Here is an 18,110-nt window from a genome sequence, read left to right on the forward strand (position 1 = left end):
AAATCAAAATAAAATTTACGAAAGCCGAGATGTCTTAAAAGAAAATGGTATAAGTCTTCCTATGGAATCTATGAAAGAATTCACTGGGTTCTGTGCATTACTGGATACGTCATCAGAGTATCATCAAATGCTGGTAATTAATCCATCCTTTAAAAATAGCTAGACCTTTGACTTCTATCTAATCATAGGAAGGGGAGGTGGCCATTAAGTAGTGCGTGGGAACTATGCAGTAAGTTGAGACGTGTAGAAGATATCTAGTTTTGTGTAAATACTGTTATCGTTAAGTGGTCTCCTACCTCGTCTATGATAAACGGAAAGCAACAAAAGTCGGGAATAGTTTCGATAGTTGAAACTTGGAGTTGTTTGTATCACTGTAAACCTTTCAAGCGAAGTCAAAATAGTTAAGAGCTGAATGTATAACAAAAACATCTGATTATAATATTTGAATAATTTCTCATATTTTTACAGGATACTTCAATCCACTACACGGTCTGTAAAAAAAAATCACTAACCAAGAATATTTCTACGGTGTTGAGGAAATATTTATCTCCTGAATTGGGCAGCCAGTTTACAGCGGTGAAATTTACAAAATCAAAAACGGTTTTTGCAAAGACGTCGTTCTACGAACACATGCTAAGTAAGACTTTTATTTTGAATAATAAAGAAACGAAGGGTAATAAGATCCGTTAAGGAAAAATAAGCATTAAATAATTAGAATCGGTTGTGAGTAATCAAGTTTTGTATATTGGTGGCGTTATTGTATTAAACCCCTTAACCTACTCTTATCTCGTCGCATGAGTTTCCTGTTTGGGATAAATTAATTGCAAAACGGGCATACGTGATGTTTCGGAAAATGTATTAACTAGGTAAAATGGGGTTTTACTACACGACAATATTATCGGTTTCCTGTTAAAGTTGACATTATCCGGGTTTATGGTGAATATTGAAATATAATGTTCATTACATTTGTAATTTTTAATTCTAAGAATGAAACAGTATAGTCACCAATGAAACTAGCTAACTACTAGCTTACTACTAGCTTATTATAATAGTTCTCAAGTTCTAATCGAACGAGCGAGCGAAGCGAAGCGAAGCGAAGCGAAGTTCTTACATTCGACTTTGAACACGCGGCTGGCTAGCGGCACGTCTCGGCATTTCGATGTTTTTAAGCTGAACTGTCAGAAGATAGTTTGATACTCAATAACTTAAGTAAATTTGTTCTAATTTAAATGAAATTGGATAAACGTGTAGTCTAGGGCATTATATTTTAGTCATTAAATTATGAGCAGGCCCGATCAAGAGGTTATTAAGCTAGAAGAGCTTAGAAGGCCAAAAAGCAGTTTGTGAGGGGTCTTGCTATTCTGGTCAATTTTTTGCAAGAAACATGGTCGAGTTTAGTATCAAATGAAAGTGCTCGACTTACACTTTTATAATATCGTTTTTAAATTTACCATTTTGAAATAATTAGCAAGATAAAAATAAAATAGAATAAACATAATATATGTATGTGACATTTGACAAGAAATATTTCGGCTTAGCACAGATACAGTTTATTTTAATCTCTATGGTGGTGACTTAAATCCAGGGGAGGGACAGCCGTATACGAAGCCCTTTATTCGAAAAAATAGCGCCATCTATATTACTTAACGCTAAACTTGTAAATGGCGCTTCAAAATTGATGCAAAAAAGCAAATCTTGTCAGTAGAAAAAGGCGCGAAACTCAAATTTTCTATGAGACCATATCCCTTCGCGCCTACATTTTTGATGTGAAACGTCTTTAAAAACCCGTAGTAGAGGTGCCGGACCAAAAACCAAGTGTAACGAAAAGTGTTATGGCGCGGTGGCTTATATCTCTGTAACTGTGATACCTATATGTATAGTTATAACATCAGTGTATAGAGGAAAGTAGCCATTACTCGGAAAAGCATGTTCCGCTGACATAGATGGCGCTGATTCTACGCTAGAAACGACGCTATAGGAGCTAAAATGACCCCTATTTTCAGTGTTAATTTAGTAATTACTCACCAGCCCATTAACCGATTTCGGTAAAGTTGGAGTCATTTGATAGATCTTATTCCATTTTAATGAAATAGGAGAAAAATAAAACACGCGAAATTATAATAAGCTGCAAAAAGGTAAAAGAGTGACAATTTTTACAGAAATTTTATCACTGCTCTTGTTTGAGGCCACTGTGTGCGAAAATTAAGGCGCAAAACTGACGCAAATTACCTGAAGTAGTAAGATAACGCAAATACGGTTCTTTACATACCACTTTTACTCTAGTGAAACCTCTTAATCTCCTCAAATAGTTCATTAGAATCTATGGCGGCGCGGCGGCGCGAGTTAGTAAGAACACGTAGAAAACGAACGTATGGCGGCTGCTTGACAATCTCGAGTTCCTATTCCTAATTACTATCTTAGTTGAGTACTTTCTGCTGTATGGGTCAAACAAATTTTTGAAAAGGTCACTTCTGTGGACAATACATTAAAAGGTAACGACTCTGGTACGTATATATCCCGTTTTTCTCATTTGAGTCTCAAGAACTGAAAACATGTATTCCGCCTGTAAAGGTGCTGCGTAAAAAAATGATTTTAGATTCCCTTAAATTAGCGATGTCTACAGGAAAGACGCGAACGAGATTGCTATAAAACGTGTATTACCCGTATAAAATATCTATTCTCGTAATTATGATGTGTAATTTACAAAAAAAATGTACCTAATTATTACATTCATTACTCCAAAATGAATTGATCATTTATAATTAAACAGGTGTGACGCTGTAATTTATTATTTTAAAATTTCTCATAAATGCCGTGTTCATTTCTTAATCATTATCACCCCAAATAATCTATACAGATAACATTTAAGATATTACTCATAATTATTAATTATTATAATACATCAAACTCGCGAGATGCGCGACTTCGGTATTCAAACACAAAGCAATACATAGTACAAGTGTCTAACGAAATGCGAAGGCCGAAGGATGTACCTAAGTGTGACACACAACACACATAAGTGTGTCAAAACACATTCTGGACGCTTCGGGCCTTCGGCCCTACGCGGAGCTCGGCCTTCGGCCTTCGAACTTAGACACTAATACTATTGTTCTGTGTTTAAGCTGAAAGTAATGACGGTCACATCATTGTTTATGTACAACTCCGTGCTAGAAATTCACAAGAAAGCAAGCACTCTACTTAAGCGTAGGCTTCGCCCGACCTTTAAGTGTGAAGGGCGCCGTAGGCGCCCTGTACTTAAGAGCGCGCGAAGCGCGCTGAATGTCGGGGTGAAGGGCGCTCTGTATGTAAGAGCGCGCTTTGAACGTCGGGCTTCGCCCGACCTTTAAGTGTGAAGGGCGCCGCAGGCGCCCTTTATGTAAGAGCGCGCGAAGCGCGCTGAATGTCGGGCTTCGCCCGACCTTTAAGTGTGAACGGCGCCGCAGGTGCCCTGTATGAAAGAGCGCGCGAAGCGCGCTAAATGTCGGGCTTCGCCCGACCTTTAAGTGTAAAGGGTGCATTCTTTAAGTGTGACTAATAATGTTCATGTGCCAGCGGCACTCGGTCGGCCTTCGGCCTTCGCACTTAGACACTTATACTATTGTTCTGTGTTTAAGCACGCATCCTGGACGGGACACGTTTACTACTATGACTCTTCGGGCCTTCGGCGCTACACAGAGCTCGGCCTTCGGCTTTCTCATTAGCTATCCACACCAACGTTTCACGTCAACCATTGCGGCTGTGTCCCTGGCACAGCCTCTCTCAATTTTTTTCTACTGACAAGATCTGCTTGGCCAACTATATATACATATTAATGTTTGCTTAAATCAATCAGTTAAAGGCTCCACAGACCTTGCAATAAATCCACGCGATCTTTGATCCATTGCCGCCTATAGAGCGACATAAAATAGTAGAAATTAAATAAAATGGAACTCAAAAATGTCCATACTAAATTGTTGTCATGTGTAAGCATTTTACGTCAAAAATGTGACAGGTACGTAGAAAGTGGCGCCCTCATTTATTTTCTATTATTTTATGTCGCACTATACAAGTACCTAAGTAGGTGCAACAAAGTCAATCCCCTTCGGCCGTGTACGTAACCGACCTTTCGTAACTGGTAACGAAGGAAGAAAAAATGATCTTTGTACGATACTGGTTTCGAATAAAGATCATTTTTTTCTCGTACGTAATCAGTCACCATCTTTCGAAGGTGGTTCGTAACCAGTTACATAGTAAGAATTAATTTTCTTAATACGATCCTTCGCCTAGACTAAGTAAGGACTAGATTACATAACGACTATGTGAGCAAAACCAACTTAATTTCATCAGGTCTTGGTTGTAAAATGTCTAATTTTGTAAACCGTCTTAATCGATATATTCCTGAGTTGAAGATTAGACTTAACTAGCTCTTTTGTATGTATAACACCATTTAATATGTCTGTGGGGCATTGCTTAGAAATTTTACGTTTTAATTAGGTACATATTATAACACATGTTATTTTTTTCATTTCCTTACCTTTAGTTTAAAGTTATACTTGTAGACTACTATTTTGATGCTGATTGTACCATTAATTATTCCATCGCCGATTTTCAATATAAATATATACCTAAAAGAAGAAACTGACTGACTGACTGACATATGAACGCACAGCCCAAACCGCTAGTTCTAGAGATTCCAAATTTGGCACGTAGGTTCCTTATAAGGTCTAGGGGTGCACTAAGAAAGGATGTTTCAAAATTCACCCCATAAGGGGGTAAAATGGAGGTTCAAAGTTTGTTTGGGGAAAACCTCATTTTTTAGTAGTCTTAGTACGCCGGCGAAGCCGCGGGAAAAAGCTAGTTAATTACAAAGAAAGGCTTAATAGATCTATATTATCATTTAATTATAATTTGGTGCACCTAGTACACTAGCAACTGTATAATGAATTAAAATAATTGCTTGGCGCATAATGTAATGATCCGTTTAAGGGCATAATTTAGTATCGTATTCCCGATTTAGGATCAACTCGTCACACCAAAATTTTGTTCTAACCGGTCACACTGCAGAAAGCAATAATATTTGTTTCAACCCGTCACAAGTAAATTTAGTTCTATTAAGTCACATACTAATTTTGTAGCTATTGGTCACACTGAAAATCTGTTCCTATTCGTCATCCCGTCAATAAGTTCTAACTGGTCACAAGGAGGATACAGAATATAGAGTCTTCTTTTGAAACTCATTCATGGATATAACAGTTAGTCTAGCCTATAACAGTAAGGAGTTTGAAGAGGTTTCATATCAGTATGTTACCTACGCTCAATGATGATTAAAACATTTTGACTCAGTTACGTATGAGGAATAGATAGTCTTTTTTCGTAATTTCAAATAGAAAATTTCTTCTCTCGTAACTATGGTTACGTACGAAGAAAAAATAATCTTTATTCGAAACCAGTATCGTACAAAGATAATTTTTTCTTCCTTCGTTACCAGTTACGAAAGGTCGGTTACGTACACGGCCGAAGGGAGTCAATCGCTATATAATTTTTGGTTAACCGCGAGTTCTCAGTTCGGGGCGAACTACTAGTATAAAATGGTTAGAACTTTACTTTCACTGATATTTTTGCTAGAACAGTTATAATAAGTTTTTGATACACCCAGCATATATAAGTATCCATTTCCCCATCCTAATTCATACCTATAGGAATGGTCCACTTAACACTTGTTCATCCGAATTGATTTCAATTGAATATATATTTGATGAGTTTCTTTGTTTTGATTTCAGATATTTTTTTGGACAAAAGTGTTGAAGGATTGATCAGTGATTTGAGTAAAGAAGACTTCAACAAAGCTTTGGGAGAAGTTTTGTGGAATGCTAAGGATTGGAAGCAGAAAAAAAAACACCTTGAAGTTCCAGTCTTATAATATACTTTCTTTACTTTAGTCACAAGTGACACTTTTTTAACGCTTATAACGAGTTTCCGAGAAACAATGTACTTAAAAGTCTCTGAACTCAAGCGTGTGACGAATCAGTTATTGTTTAAAAGTTTTGACAGCTGTGAAGTTTCGTTGTTCATCTCTGTAAGTGATAAGAATTAAGAACTTGGAATAACTTATGTAAACGTGAATGTGTAAATATAATGATAAAAAAATACAGATTATTTTCTTTATAATCCTATATCAACAATATAATAGTATATTCGGAAAATCATCATGCAACCAACTGTCGTAATTTGGTATGCATGAATAAGTGTAAGATACCCTTCTTTATGATTAATTCTTGGAGTCCATTAAATTGCTTCTAAATTTGGATACAGACACAAAATGTGTGCGAAGATTAATCTGCGCCTTAAGCCCTTGCTACACGGTCGCCGACAAGCCCCTCAGACCGCGTGGCCTTGGTCTGGACGGACCGTGTAGCCAGTTGTTTCTAGCAAAATTTGACCAAAACTGACCAAGGTCAGACCAAGGACAGACGGTTAGAAGGCTTGTCGGCGACCGTGTAGCAAGGGCTTTATACATGTTACGAGCAACCGTGCATAGAGGCACTTTGCGTGTGGGTTAGACAAAGTTGTAAAACACGAGATGTGTGTGGTAGGCTTGTTAAAGAGCCGTCTCATACATAACGTAGATTGTCAGTATTGTCACCCCAAACCCCATCGGTTCGGTCGTCGTTGGGCATTCCGACGTCTGCCAAATTAGAATACTATTCGACGAAACTACGCCACTGGCTCTTAGTAGTAGAATATTGTCAATTGCGCCGATTTAAGCGGGTTGTACGATAATTCGCGAATTTTATGCCCGACTGCGTTTGTCGCGAGGACCGCCCGACTGTAAATATTCGCAGAATTGCCCAGGGTAATGAAAAATAGGTTGGATTTAAATTAAATAAAGTGTCCTCATGAAAGTCATGAATAAGTGGATGGAAATGAATAATTACTATTTTTTGTTAAGGCATTAACTTTAATTTGATTAGATCTTCAATGTTCAGTAACAAAAATATAGTAATATAGTAAATCTGGTAATCTTGAAAATCATTTCAAAATCACTAGTTATTGGCAGATCAATGCGTAGCAGTTGGCGTCGCCGAGGATATGTTGAGAGAGGTTGTTGAGGTTACTTACATGTTCTTCAATAAAAACCCAAAATCCATCCAATGTCTTTTTATTATTGGATAAATAATAAATTTACCACATTGTGAGTCAAAAAGTGTTGTAAAACTTTAAGATTACTTAAGATTAATATTTTAAATAAATAATGCAGTCACGGAGCCATATTCGAGCTGTGGAGATTTTGACAAGAGTAGTGTCACAGATAGAGTGACACATACAGATACAACAAACGTCATAGAGATCCAATGTGCGGTGTATACACGATATTCAATACTCCTCCTTACGCCTCACATTGGATTATATTAATCCTGAAATTGCAAACTGCAAATATGGCTCTACATAAACATACAAAACATGGGCAAGCAAGTATGGTAGAGCTTAAAATTAACATGATGCATAATGCCTCATTATAGCATGCTAGGCATAAGTAGAACAACAGATGATGCATAACTTTACATAACATTAATTAAAAGAAAACATATTTTATCACAAGCTTAACGGTTTAAGATTTAATGCCTTCACAAAGTTGTTATGTTTCTGACTACATAATGGCTTAGTTAGTACGTCTGCCACCATATGGTCAGTTTGCAAATACTTTACACTTAGGTATTTCCTTTGAACTAAATCTTTGACAAAATGGTATCTTAGGTCTATGTGTTTAGTTCGCTTATGGGAGTGATCTTTTACATGAAGCAACCTTTGTGCACTTTGACTGTCGTTAAATACAACTACATTACAAGTTTTGTTTATAATTTCAGAAATGAAACTTTTAACAAAGCAAATGTCTTTGCAAACGTCAGCAATAGCGATATACTCTGATTCACAACTTGATAGAGCTATACAACGTTGCTTACGGGCCTCCCAATTGATGACATTTTTGCCTAATTTTATGACAAACCCAGTGTAAGATCTACGGTCTGATATATCGTTTGCCCAGTCTGCGTCTGTGTAAGTATTAATATCAAAACTATTGCTTTTGGTAAAGTACAGTCCATAATCGACTGTACCAGCTAAATAACGCAGAACACGTTTTGCGGCGCGCCAGTGATCTTCATTAAAACAATTACTAAACATACCTAACTGGCTGCATACAAATGATATATCAGGTCTTGTACAAACACTTAAATACATCAAACTGCCCAATAATTGCCTATATTTATATGCATCATCATTTAAACATGCTTTATCTGGCTTTTCAAATTTATTATTAACAGGTAGTGGTGTGGACACAGCCTTACAATTTTCCATATTATACTTAACTAACAAACGTTTTATGTATGCCGACTGATTTAATGTAGTTACTCCATTTTTTCTGTGAACATTCATACCCAAACAATTCTGTAGTTTACCTAAATGACGAACTTCAAAATTGTCTTGCAGGAGTTTTAAAACATTTTTAATACAATTGCTATGAAAGATGTAAAAATCATCAACATACAGAGCTATTATTACATATTCAGTCTCAGTTTTCTTAATGTAGATGCATGGCTCACACTTACTTTGAACATAACCATTATCTGATAAAACTGAATGTATTTTGGCGTTCCACACTCTGCTAGCCTGCTTTAGCCCGTAAATGCTTTTATTTAATAAACAAACTTTGTCATTCTGTTTAAAACCTGATGGTTGTTCCATGAAAATTTGTTCATTAAGTTCTCCGTTTAAAAATGTAGTAGTAACGTCTATATGATCAATTTCTAGTTCTAATTCAGTTGCCAGAGAAAATAAAATTCTCAAAGTGCTGTGCCTTACTACAGGTGAAAAAGTGTCAGTGTAGTCTATCCCCTCTTTCTGACTAAAGCCACGAGCAACCAGTCTTGCTTTAAATTTAGAATCTTTACCTGAATCATCTAGTTTCTTTTTAAATACCCATTTACACTTAACTATATATTTTCATTTTTGGGCCGATCGACTAGCGTCCAGACATTATTCTTGATCATAGAGTTATACTCACTTTGCATCGCCTCGAACCAACTATCCTTTTCTGACGAGTTCACGGCTTCTTCATATGATGAGGGTTCATCTAATGAACCATCAGCCATCGTTGATAACATGGATAAATCGTAGTCGTCAAATCTGCCAGGAACAGTACCTCTCGTACTACGTACGGGGCGTGAGCTAAATGTGTCGGCAACAGCCGACGACATCGACTCCTTACCAGGTGAAGCAGACTCCGGCACAGAAGACACAGCGCCCAGCGGGTCACAAGCTCCATTACCTTTGTCATTACTATCAAGTGATGACGCAGGAAGCGAAGACTCCGAGCCCACCGGCACATAGTCTTCATCACGCGCGTCATCATCACCTTCATCGCCAGTACAATATCTTTCAGACAGCGGCGACCACGCAGGTGGCGTTGGCGACTCCGCATCTGAAATGTGACGAGGGCTAATTGAGCAAGATTTGTTAGATTTATCACATTCATTATTAAAATTGGCTTCATTATTTAAATTCAATTCATTATTTAAAATTAATTCATCATTTAAAATGCATTGACTAGATTCATTTGAATTTAAATTATTAACATTATTAAAATTGCCAATATTCATGTCAATATTATAAAAATAAAATTCATGTCCACAACTTGGCTTACAACTGTCATTTTTTCCAGGAAATTTATCCTCTAAAAAGGTCACTGTCCTTGCAAGTATTACGTTACGAGGATTGGCAGGATCACTCAAACGATAACCTTTGCAGTTTTCACCATAACCCACAAATATGTAAGCTTTCGCTTTTGGATCAAGCTTACGACGTTTTTGACTAGGAATCAATGAATAAGCAAGGCATCCAAAGACGCGTAAACATCTACATCAGACTCAGACCATAAGCGTTCAGGAATGTCCCCGGACAAAGCTCTGGTAGGAGACCTGTTTTTTAAATAAATCGCGCACATTACGCTCTCTCCCTAGTAGCGATTACAAAGGCCGGATTCATGTAACATTGCTCTTGCCTTGTCAAAAATCGTCTTACCTGCACGTTCTGCAACACCATTCTGTTGGGGCGTATAAGGTACAGTGGTCTGGTGAATGATACAGTGCTTCTGAAGATAACTACTGAGTCTATGATTAACATACTCTGTACCATTATCTGTACGAAGCATTTTAATTGGCAAATTCTTTTGTTTCTCAACTAGGCTTTTGAAATTAATAAAATGGGTGCTCACCTCAGATTTATTCTTCATCAAGTATCCCCAAGTCTTGCGGGTGTAATCGTCCGTGAAGGTTAGCAAGTAGCGTGCGTTGCCCCATGAGCGTACTTGCATCGGGCCTATGACATCGGAGTGTATGAGCTGGTTTGGTTGAGTAGCACGACTGCTGCTGACCGGAAAAGGTGCTCGAGACATTTTTCCAGTCAAGCACGACTCGCAGCTACCACGCATGTCTTGTTCCTGAAATTGAAAGTTCATGCAGTGTTTCCCATCACCCAGCGTACGCATACCTTCTTCCGACAAATGTCCAAAGCGCGAATGCCACGTGCCCATAGACACATCTGACGCAGCATGAGCCTTCTCTGTCCCTTGCCTGTGCATGGGCTTGAGAGACTCCTCCTCGAAGACACGCCGCCCTTGCACCTTCACTTTATACAACCCTTTCTCTTTCCTAGCTGTCAAAACTTGGTTGCCTGTGATTTTACAATCTTTATATATTCGACAGTTATCCTTAGTAAAAATGACAGTATATCCCCTATCGGCAACGCGTCCCACTGACAATAAATTATTCGTAAGGTCTGGCACATGGAGAACATTATTTAGGCTTATGTTAGAAGATATAGGAACCCTACCACTATTATTACTACACAGTTTATTACCATTAGCAATAAAAACAACAGAATTTTTACCTTGGGTTTCACTAAAAAGGTCCTTATCTGAGCACATATGGGACGTTGAGCCCGAATCCACAACAAAGTCTTGCTCCTCTTCACTGCTGGCCGCATTCGCAGAAGCATACATCGACTGAGTATGCGGATCCTTCTGCTCCTCCCTTTTTTTCTTGAAGCAACGTTTAACTGTGTGTCCATTCTTCTTACAATAGCTGCAGTATAAGGGACTCTTCTTCTTAACATGTACGAGGGGTATTCAAAATATTCTCGGTATGAGAATGAAAACAAACAAGTACGAAAAGTTTGATATTTTTATTTTTCAATATACTCCCCCCCTATGTTCATACACTTAAAAGATCGATCAATTATTTTTTTTAATCCCTCGTAAAAATATTTTTTATCTTTCGTGTAAAAATGCTCCTCCACTGCCGCCTTCAATGCTTCATCGTCAGAAAATTTATTTCCACGCAGATCCTTTTTAAGATTGGGGAGCAAAAAGAAGTCGCTGGGGGCTAAGTCCGGACTATACGGTGGGTGAGTAACAGTTTTAAACCCACGTTCAACAATAGCTGCCTTGGCAATATGAGCAGTATGGACGGGGGCGTTGTCATGCAGAAGCAGAATACCTTTGGTTAACTTTCCTCGCCTCTTTTCTTTAATTACATCCTTTAATTGACGTAGAATGTTAGCGTAGTACTGTCCTGTGATATTTACACCTTTTTCTTTATAATCGATTAGTAATACTCCTTCACAATCCCAAAATATCGTGGCCATGACCTTGCCAGCTGAAGGGATGACCTTCAACTTCTTGGGATGAGCTGAACCCTTAATGTGCCACTGCATGGACTCTTGTTTACTCTCTGGGTCATAATGATGAACCCAGGTTTCATCTCCAGTAACTATTCTTTGCAGCACCTCATCAGGATTTTCACCGCACAGGTCAATAAAATCGGAACAACAAGCTACACGCATGTCTTTTTGAAGCCGAGTCAGCATTCGCGGAACCCATCTTGCACTTACTTTTGACATATTAAGATGGTCATGTATAATATCATGTACGGTACCAATAGAGAGATTGGTTACTTGTGCTATAGATTTTACCTTTACTCGACCATCTTCCAATATAAGTTTTTCCACTTTATCAATATTTTCTTGTGAAGTAGCTACTACAGGCCGGCCAGGTCTAGGGTCATCTTCACTACTCTCCCTTCCGCGTTTAAACTCGCTTGACCACTTTTGAATGGTAGATAAAGAAGGAGCAGACTCACGGTAAACACAATCCATTTCCTCTTTTATGGTTTTTTGATTTTTACCCTGTTTTGTCAAGAATTTTATCACGCATCGATGTTCTAATTTAGTTAACATTGTCAATTCGCACAGGATGTTCATGTTTGTTCAGCAATTGCAGAAAAACAAAAGACTATCTCGGTTCGAATTATACTTTTTTTTAATGTCAATGAATAAACCTTAGCGGCCAGTAACGAAAGAAATTTTAGAAGAGGTCGTAAGATATCAATACCGAGAATATTTTGAACGCCCCTCGTAAAGCTGTAGAGTTCTCTTCTCCATTACGCCTATGCTCCTCCTGTAGCAGGCGCGTCCGGACCACTTCGGAAGTTAATTTACTTGTCAAGCAGGCAGTTTCCAAACCAGAAACAAGATTGTCAAACTCCTGGGGCAGGCCGGAAAGCAATATCTCAGCTACTTCATCGTCATCTATAGTTTTATCGATGTCTGCCAGTTGCTGGACCAATCGCATAACCGCCTCGATGTACTCCGACATCCCACTAAATTGTTTATATTCAATCTTGTGTAACTGCCTGAGTAGAAGCACTTTTCTATACAAACCCTTCGGCTCAAATGTATCCGCTAGCTTCTTCCAAGCGTCTTTAGCAGTCTTTGCATCACGCACATATTGATATAAATTTGGCTTAATCGCTAGACAGATACGGGCCAAGGCACGGGATTCATTGGTCGCGTCGGTGTTGGTACCTTCGACGCACGACCACAAACCGTCCAGGGTCAGTACCATTTGCATGGCAAATTTCCAGTTTACGTACGTATTGATGCCGTCTAATTTCTCGATGGGGATTTCCGTGTGCTTTGAAGACATCTTTCAAGTTGTTGGATGGATTCGGATGAAAATGTAAGTGACGGATTGCACGAGGGGATGAGTACAAAGCCGTCCACATGTAACCTCAAAATGTATATTATCTTGCACCTTCTTGGTGTTTTTGTACTTACAATCGCACGGCGTTATATCTGGGCCCATAACCTATTGGCAGATCAATGCGTAGCAGTTGGCGTCGCCGAGGATATGTTGAGAGAGGTTGTTGAGGTTACTTACATGTTCTTCAATAAAAACCCAAAATCCATCCAATGTCTTTTTATTATTGGATAAATAATAAATTTACCACATTGTGAGTCAAAAAGTGTTGTAAAACTTTAAGATTACTTAAGATTAATATTTTAAATAAATAATGCAGTCACGGAGCCATATTCGAGCTGTGGAGATTTTGACAAGAGTAGTGTCACAGATAGAGTGACACATACAGATACAACAAACGTCATAGAGATCCAATGTGCGGTGTATACACGATATTCAATACTAGTATTCCGTTGAAATAGGAGCCTTTTCGGAATGATCCGCCACATTTTTAGTGTTCATTTCAGAATACCCTGAAAAATCTGGACAGGTTGCTTAAAAATATCAGAACACGCCCGCCCAATAGGCTTCGAAATAGAGTCGTGTATTTTTGAACCACATTGCTATATTATTAACAACTTTATACGTGGGTCATACTGAAAGTTCCTGGACTGGCCACTTAGAAAAAATAAGTTTTCTCATATATCATCCATCCAGAAACTTTCAGTATGACCTAAGTATGATAAACTTGCGTCTCATAATAAAACTGCATTTCATAGCCTTCTTTATAGCAATACGTAGAGAATTTAGAGCAGCATCGCAATATAAGCCGTAACGCCGTTTGACCCATGCGCTGACCCCTCGGCGGGGTGTATGTCGTAAACCGCTATATTGCTATCATAACTAGAAGACGCCTTATATGAGGCGCGCCTTCTGACCCCCTGTAGACTATGTTCACGAGACATTTCATACTTCATTGTAGGCTCTCTAGTGTAAATTGAGGCTTAATTTTTTTTTTCTTTTCTTAGCTCTTTCCTAGGTATATTAAAATACGAGTATGTTACAGACGCCTGGGATGGGTTCAGCTACCTTACCTCAGTTAACGTTAGCATCGGTTAAAAAAACGTTCTTCGGTTTGCGCCACTTGCACCATCCCACTAACCCGGGGTTTACCGCCAAATTGTACTGGTAACTATGGTAACTCCAGGTTACCGAATCAATCGAGTTAGTGATTGGTGCAAGTGACCCTTAACCCCTCAGTCGTCACACCGCTTATATACCATGAACCCGGTTCGGATTTAACATGTTACGGTTTTGAACTGGATTTGAAGCGACTTTGAAGATCACTTACGCCACTTACGCTCACCTTAGGCTGATTCACAGAACATATTAAAGAGGTTAGAATGGCTATCGCGCACAGTTAGTAACGGAAGCAGTGTCGCCGCTCGTTCCTCCACATTTACTAACACTCGCGCAACGGTAGTAAAAACTAGCTAGCGCCTTGTGTGCGTGGTGAATGGATACGCCTCCTTTAAACAGATTTGACGTCTGGCTTCTTAATCAGAAGGTTATTGTGGCGCAAAAAGACATGTTTACTTCATTTTCGGTCAGCACGGGCGAGTAGCATGCGAGCGTTTGCTCAAAACCCCGCGGCGACACGTACCCTGCTCGCATCGCCATTCTACTTGTTCTGTGGGCTGATTGGTGCATGCGAAATGAAGTGAAAGTAGGTCAAAAGTGACATTTCTTCAACCAAAAACGTCACTATTGACACTGACAGTTCGGTATCGTATCGCTGTGACATCTTATAAGCATTGTTCGAACTGGGCTGTATAACTGCGTCTGGGGGTTTGACTTAAGTTGTTCGGAGCTGTCACCTTTTGCGTTTAACTGACAGGCTGATATCGTCTGGTGATCTGGTAATTTGTGGGCCCCTTTATACCGGTTCGGAAGAGGCACAGAGTTGGCGCGTTGTGAATATGGACTTGATACTAGTTAGTAATTGTGATACAATAGCTTGGGGACAATGGAACATGCACACACAGCCCAAATTAAACATTGGAGAGTTATTAACTGTCTATTGTTTTTAAAGTTTAGATTTAGAGCTTGTAGAATCTATAGCTCCCGCCGGTCTCAAAGCCTTATATACCAAAGTTGAAATCTAATCTCTAAGTTATAAAACTTTACTTTAGAATTAATATTTTTTATTGACTTTATAAATTGCGATAATTAGATCGTTTTGTGTAAATATTGTTTGCGTCATACTAATATTTTAAAGAATAAATTTACCTAAATTATATCATTTTGTTGTTACATTTCTGTCTAGACAATTACATTCACATATATTGTAGATCTACCTATTGTACCAATCCACTGTTTTAAGACCTAAGTAATTGTAGCGTATTCTAGCAAATAAACATTTCTATTTCACTGTTTTGGCAAAACCCTTTTTTGCTTTCGTCGTCTTACATGTTTGATCAGAGGGGCTACCGCGAAAACCGATTTTCGCAAATTGCGGGGATCTTTCTCTTTTACTCCAAAGAAGGCGTAATTAGAGAGACAGAGACAGATGCCCGCAATTTGCGAACTTCGATTTTTGCGGTTAAATAAAGCCCAGGGACTATGCCCCTTACTCTCAGCTTCGCATTGTACTCAAATCTTTTCCTTTAAGAAGTAAAAAGATATACTGGTTGTGTGTAGTGCTTTTTATTTTGGACATCAGTGTATTCGGGCGTAGTTTATTATTTATTTACGTAAATATATATCCGCTTTTGGCTTTTAACGCGTTTGCGCCATTGATGTGAAATATTTATAGATAAAAATCTGCGGTATTTAAACATTTTCCAATGTTTATACACATTTTCCAACTTGTAAATGATAGCTTAAAACTTTTGTATATTTTCAATCGTTTATGTTTTCAATTTCTATCTACTGTTTTGGCCAGACAATACGCAGCAATTTTCCAAGTAAAATATATAGAAATAACTTTTTCACCTCAGCAGCTCGAACAAGGGTACTTTGATTCTTAAAAACAGTGAGCAAAATGCGATTTTGCTCACTGAGTGAGACAAAATGACATTCAAGTGACCTTTATAGTCAAATGTCATTTCAACATGCGGGGTCTAATAAAAGTTCGAAATACTTGGGTTCTATTATCTCTGTCCCTTTCACACTGTTAGCAAAAAGAAACAGACAAAAAAAAGTTAAAACGACATTCAACAGTATATTCACGGTTTATAATAGACCCCCGAAAAACTTCAGACCGCATCGTTCCAAACCACGTACGAGTATGAATTCTTAATAATTAATAAATAAAAATAAAGTTTAAGATTTCATAAAAACTGATAAAATACTATATTTTAGGTATTTTATTGTACAATTAAAATAACGAACTCAAAAAATACACAGATCATCACGCAAAATTAATTATTTTACTTTTAAGAATTTTTACCATAGTTGACAAATAGTACGTATCCGCAATTAGGACCGTATCTTACAAAGATTTTTTTTGTTGTCAAAGTTGGCGATTGAAGTGTCAGTTAATGTTTGTTATTTCTATATTATTTTACTGGAATTTATTATTACGTTTTGTTTTTGTGTTCCATTGCGGTAATTAAACTTAATTGTTTGTATATCTTAAGAAAACATGAGTGCAGGTATTAAGTGATGAAGAAGGATTACATTTTTCAAGTTGTCTAATAGGTATGTTCTCACTGCGCTGAGGTGAAAAATGTTGTGTACTACACGAGATCAAAGTTATTTACATCTCGTGCGCTTTTGAGTCCCTTACTACGCTCAAGATTCTAAATTAGATTCACTCGCTACGCTCGTGAATCTATTATAGAATCTTTCGCTTGCACGGGACTCAAAATAAGCACTCGAAGAAATATCAAACTTTGATCACTTGTTGTACAAATAACTATAACAATTGAATTGTGAAAATCGAACTGAAATTCAAAGTGACTCTCGCTTTTCTATTTACTGAATGAAATAAACAATAAACATGTCTGTGTTTATTGATTGTAACTTGTAAGGGTAACAATAAGGTTTTTTTATATTTAAGGGTAACAAAATGTAATATTGACTAGGTATTAGCATTTACCTAAGTAACAGTAAGTAGGTGTTAGGTAAGCTAGCATTTACCTAAGTACATAATCATTGAAATGAACAAATGTACATTTCAATGATTATGTCTTAGGTAAAAGCTAGCTTTGAGCCGAGTTCTATTGACTCATGACTGCTATTTACATAAGTTTCTAGGTAAAGCAGAAACTTATAACCAGTTTTACTTATACCTAATTTTAACACTCATCTCGAGTCGCCTTATACCTAAGCCGTCAAACTATCCCCCATTCCATTTCCTTTTCTGTCCTCTAGTATTCTGTAAGTACTAAATTTCAACCCCTATTGTACATTAGGGTATGTATTCCGGGATAAATTAGTATTTTACTGTGCTTTTCCACACTATACATTATAATATGTACCTACCTAGAATCGCTTGGTCCTTTTTGCGTGATGGAGGAAAAACATACATACCTACTAACCTTAAGAAGGAATCGAGCAATTTATAAGCGATTTGCTCTTTTGTTTCAAATAAGCGATCTCATCGTAAATCGCATATAAATTCCAATAGAAACTCGACCCCTCGCAATTATATTGAACAAACAAATCACGATTAAGGAGCCGAGTTCACTTTCATCTCATTAATGTCCTACGCATTTAATTAAAATTCACCCTAGTCTTACTCGTTATTAGCACATTCCAGTAAAATGCACTTTTGTCTCGAAATATGATTCGCTTTATATTGAAATTTAAAATTGTTTTCACTTCGAATTCGGGGCGTGAATTAAGGTCGAATTGTTGATATCGTCACCAGAGGGTAAATATTGAAAGAATATGATGGAAGTACCTATACATAGGTATATAAAAAAAGAAAGTATATTAGTAATAAATTCAATGTAGTTAATTATTAAAAAACGTTGGTTGGATGTGCTAGCGCATAGCTAACTAATATTAATTAGTACAATTATTGTACTAATTTGAATACATAAGAATGCGA

The sequence above is a fragment of the Cydia amplana genome, chromosome 10 (genome assembly GCF_948474715.1).
Source record: "Cydia amplana chromosome 10, ilCydAmpl1.1, whole genome shotgun sequence".
Taxonomy (NCBI): domain Eukaryota; kingdom Metazoa; phylum Arthropoda; class Insecta; order Lepidoptera; family Tortricidae; genus Cydia; species Cydia amplana.